This window comes from Elephantulus edwardii, unplaced genomic scaffold (genome assembly GCF_000299155.1).
Source record: "Elephantulus edwardii isolate Elephantulus edwardi_28Jun2011 unplaced genomic scaffold, EleEdw1.0 scaffold00014, whole genome shotgun sequence".
NCBI lineage: Eukaryota > Metazoa > Chordata > Mammalia > Macroscelidea > Macroscelididae > Elephantulus > Elephantulus edwardii.
The window spans coordinates 5,048,682-5,054,265 of NW_006399764.1; positions in this window are offsets into that span (position 1 = coordinate 5,048,682).

Sequence of the window (5,584 nt, forward strand, 5' to 3'; positions counted from 1 at the left end):
TTGGCACAGGACAGAGCGGAGTTTAGGGCTGTTGTACATAGGGTCGCTATGAGTCGCAAGCGACTCGACGGCACATAGCAACAACAACAACAACAATCTTTGGTTTGGCATCATAACTCTTTAACTAGAACTTCCAACTAAAAATGAGACATACAATTTTATTTCACTTTGATGCAAAAGGGTTTTCATTCATCATCATTCATTCAGCAGCACATGTGGTGAAGTCATCTTTATACCAGATACCTCTCTAGGTTGTAGACCTATCGATGAAGAGGACACCTGTCCTTGGTGGTGCTTTTGTTAGAGAAGACGTCTTGTTACACATTGCCCTACAGAGGATCCTGCCCCGAAGAGCCTTTCCTACCAAACCTGCCTTTCTGTATCACCAAGGTCTCTTAGAGGTGGTCGGGGCCAGATGAGATGGACGTCTCAGGATTGAGTGGGAGAGTTCTTTCATTTCTTTCTTATCCCTGGCAAAGACTCTGATCTTTTCAACTAATGAGACAGAAGACATCAATAGGGAAAGAAAAGGAAGACGTCCTTGCCAGCGTTGCCTAGCAACCTTGTCAACATTCCCTTGCAGCCGAGCCACATTCTCTTTGCATATTTTTATGGTGCACATGTTTTATTGCTGTAATTGATCTATTAAGCAGAAAATATGTGGAACACATGGAGTGCCTGTCAATTTTATGCTTTTTGCTTGGATTTGCATTTTTCTCTTTCCATAAGCTTTCACTCTTTATGGTCCTTTTCATCTTCAGACGTGATCCCTGATCCCAGGTGATACTGTAGAGGAATCACACTGGTGCCCGTGCTGGTGCATTTAACTTTGTAGCGTGAAAAGCAAACCTCAAAATCAGGCAGCAAATTGTAGAATCTTCAAAGACTGGGATCACATTTTAATTAGTTCTGTGTCCCTAGCACGTAGCCGTGGGCTGGGCCCATAAGAGACTTTTGTTGTTGTTGTTGTTTTTGTGTCATTGAGTCAGAACCCACTCATAGCTGACTCTCTGTCCCGCAGGTTTTCAGAGGCAGCTTAATCTCTTGGGAGTCGCCCCATTCTTCTCTCATGGAGCAGCTGGTGAATTTGAACCACTTGCCTCTGGGCTTATTTTAAATAAGAAGCATGGCTTCTTACCACTAGACCACCAGAGATCCATAAAAGAGATTTAGTAAATGCTAATTGATGGCTTCAAATGTTTATTGACAACTAGCATTGTAGTGGGTGGCTGTTTACAACACTGAATTTGCTAAAAATTGCTATTCAAAGAACCAAGCTTATGATTTGGTATGTTTTGGGGTGTTTTTTTTTTTTCTTTCTGGAAATGGGGTAAGGGTGGCAGAGACACCACAGTGTGGTGTTTTGCAAAAAAAGTTGTCCTGCATGAGACTGCACCATCGGTAGCAACAGCTACTCACCATCTGGCATTTCTAGAAGATGTTCACTGGGGACTTTGAGGTGCTGGATGCGGTTTGTGCCAATAGCAACCCGAAGATTAGATTATTGCCACTGACTGACAAAGCAGTTGCATTCCAAATACTCAGACTTTCATCATTCTGTTTCTCAAACATTCACCCACACGCGTACACAGACACATGCCCACACACACGCGTTCGTGCACACACACATACACGCAACTGGAGTCTCTGTTTATGAAGCAAACTGTCGAGAAAACAACAAATGGATGTTTATATATTCATCCTTCTACACAGCCAGCCAGGCAGCAGTCCAACCCAGTGCTTCTCAAAGCGTCAACAACTCTGAAGAGTTTGTGAAAATGTGAATTCGGATCCAGAAAATGCAAGTGAGGGCCAAGAGTCTGGAGGTCTGTAACAAGTTCCATTAATGTAGGTTAAACCCTGTCACTCAAAATGTCAACCACAGGCTGGCAGATACAGCTTCGTCTTGAGCGTATCCCCAGGGTCCAACTCCACACAAAATCCTAATTTGCCTTGTAACACGTTCTTCTTAGTGTTAGATTCTGGGGCCACTGCTCTAACCATTTAATTCACCTACAGTACATATTCTGATTATGGTCTTAATAGGGCATAAGGTGACCTTAAAATCCTTTCTTCACTCTAATATTCCTTAGGTTCCTCTTCTGCTAGCACATTCTCACACTTGAATAAAGATTTGGGCAGAAGACTCTTTGTTCTGGCATTCGCTGACACAATGGACCTGTTACTATCTGTCCTGGATTGCAGTTGCTTTTCAGTATGAGTCCATGTCCTCTCACATTCTTGGGGCATGCAGTCAGGAGAAGCCAGACAGTCCTTAGGAAAGGCCATCCTGCTGGAGACAACCGAAGGCCAACTAGAGAGAGGAGGACCTTCAGTGAGATGGATTCATACAGCGGTTACAGCAGTGGATCTGACCTTGACCGAGGTTGAGAGGATGGAGCGGGACACTTGGATCTGTTGTTCATAGAGTTGCTATAAGTCGTCGTTGATCCAATATAACCTAACAAATAAAAACCAGTATCTCTCAATAAAATTTCATTCTGGATCAAAAAGCTTAACCAGCAAAGATATCTTTAAGTCTGAGAATGTCAGGTTGATTAATAAGAGTGGACCATGCGTAAGAAGATCAGAGTTTCTGTTTTATCATCTGTAAAATGGGGGTAATGATGCCACCTGTTCTGGCTTCTTTGTAGTTCTGTTGTAAAAGTCTTTGAAATATACATGTGAACGAGCTTCAAAAACAAGGATCATCATAAGATTTTAAAACAATTTTTATGAGGAAAAGTCATGTATGTTTTAGTGCCAGAGGTATCTGGGTTCAAAATCATCTTATTATCTACTGACTTTATGAATTTAGACAAATTACTTAATCGAGTTGGGTCTCAATATCTTTTCATATAAAATAGTCATAAAAACATCTACCGTACAAAATGGTGTGAGAATGAAAAGTGCTAATTATATATGCCAAAGGGCTAGTACACAGCTGAATTTAATAAATTAAGCCCATTAAGGTTCTTAGTTGAGATATAATCCTCCAAAGAAGGTTTCTTCCTCATCTAAGTCTTAGAATGGAGAAAAAGGAAAAAAAAAAGGATAATTTCTAAATGGATTAAGTTTTTAGATAACCATCATCCAGTCTATGACACTGGTATTTTGAAATCTACTTATCTAAGTGTATATGCTGGAGAGGAAGATGCTGGAGGTGGTGGATTGATAAAGTAACTGGGACAATGCAGGGGGTGTGTCTGAATTAGTGCGACTGGCTCAGGACAGGGGGCTTTGGAGCTGCTGTGCATCGCGTCACTATGCATCGCAGGCAACTCAACAGTGTGTAACAACAACAACATCTAACAGTGTGTTGTTAGGTGCCATCAAATTTGTTCCAGCTCGTACCAATTCTGTGCTCAGCAAGAATGAAAACCTATGCAGTTCTGCTCCATTCTCATCATCTTTTAAGCACCTATTATTGTAGTTACCATGTTAATCCATCTCACTGAGAATCCTTTTCTTCATTTATCCGAGCAAATATGGTGAGATTTTTGCCTCACATACTGGGCCATATTATCAGGAGGGGCCAGGTTCTAGAGAAGGGCTTTGTGTTTGGAAAAGTGAGTTATGAATCTAAGTGTATCTAGAAGACAGTCCCTAAAATAGCAAACAAGATCTTACTATTTATTTAAATATGTGTGATCATCAGTCACTGCCAGACTTTGCATTGGAGTGGATTTGCTCTGAATGTTGATGTCCAGCTACAACTCAGCCACTTGATGAACAATATATTAACACTTGACCTTCTCCTGTACTGTTCTCATGATCTCTGCTTGATGATCAAGCCCATTGTTGGCGTCACTGTGCCAGTCTTTGCTAGGAATTGGTGGTGATGGTGATGGTGGTGGTGGTGGTGTGTACTGTCGAGTTGGAACCAACCCAAGACTGACCTTCTAGTGGGTTTTCAGAGGCAATAAATCCCACACAAGATATCCCATCTTTCTCCCATGTAGTGGGCTGAACACATGTCTTTGGGCAGACAGCACAGCTCCTTAGCGCTAAGCTGACTTGTTGGCATCCACAGACCTGAACACTGATGTATGTGGGCGCCAGGTTCAGATTCAGAAAAAAAAAATCAGAAGAATTAATGTTGCTGTTACCAGGTGCCCTCAAGACAGTTGAAATTTCTCGAAGCAATGTATTCAAACAGAAGGAAACACACTATGGGGTCCTAAGTTCTATGTCCTAAGTCATCCCACAGTTGTTACTGTGCTTGAATATATTGTTGCCGCTACTATCTGAACCCATCCCCTGGAGAACATCTCTTTTTTTCACTCACCCTTTTGCTTTATCAAGCCTAATCTCCTTCTCCAGCGTGGATCCCTCCTGAGAACATATCCAAAGTATGTGTGACAATATATCACTGTCTTTGCTATTGAGGAACATTCAGGCTGTCCTTCTTCCAGTTATGGGTGGCATCAGGGTCATCTGGATAATGAGAGAAGGAACAGTGAGGATCACGCTAGCGATACCCTCGTTATGGTGCCCTCATTATCAGAACAACACAACAGCACATCTCATTTGCTTCAGACATAAAGGGGTGGTTGTTGGGTGGCTTGCTTGATTCTCCACAATCCGAGACACAAAGAGGCTTTTGTCTGATTTTCGTTAGTTTATTTTCTTTAAACTTCTCAGGCAATTGGATTTTAATGCCAGTCATTTTCCCAGCCTCTACCTCAGGTTTTTATTTTGGGAATGCTTCTTTAAGGTCCTTAACTTTCCGTGGGCCTCGGTGTCCTAAAGGTGAATGTGTTTGAATGGCAGGACCCCTTCCAACTGGAGAAAGAGCGGCTCAGAGAGACTGCCTCGTTTGAACACACTCCATGGTGGCTGGTTAGAATGTGGGTGCAGCTGTGGCCAATGTTGTTCGTGCTTGATTCAGGACTGGATTGATCATCTCCTCTTTTTTCCAGGATTGCTCACAATCATCACCCCCACCCAACATGCATGAGTGGTCTTTGGGGAACATACAGAGGAACACTCCAAGTAGAGGGGGCTTAATGAGCCAACTAGAAAGAGCAGAGATCATCCTTTTTAGTCATGAGGCCAGGTGGAAAGAGCATTTGATAGGATTCGTGAAACTGGATTTCAATACCAGTAATACTTCTTTTTGAACAAGTAGTTTTATCTCTTGAAGACCAAAAGATAATGATAATCTTTTGTCTCCAGTCTTAATTATCTAGTGCTGCTGTAACAAAATACCACAAGTGTTTTTTGTTTTTTTTTTTTTAACATGAACAAACTTTAGCAAAGTTATTTTCTCACAGTTTCGGAGGCTGGCAGTCTGAATTCAGGGCACTAGCCCTATATGAAGGTGCTCTATCTTTCTGCTGATGTTAAGGAAGGTCCTCGTCTCTTATCCTCTATAGTCCCCTAACTTTGCTGCTTGACCTACTTCATTGGCTGTCACATCAACATCAGAAAGAAACTCATTACCTAATGGGATTCTAACCATAAGTACAGGTTTTTTAGCACACAGTGTAATCTATGTCGTCTACCATAGACTTCATCAGATTGTTGAGGTTTAAAAGAGCTGATGGGGAGGGGAGCATTGAAAACTCCAAAGTTTCTTTTT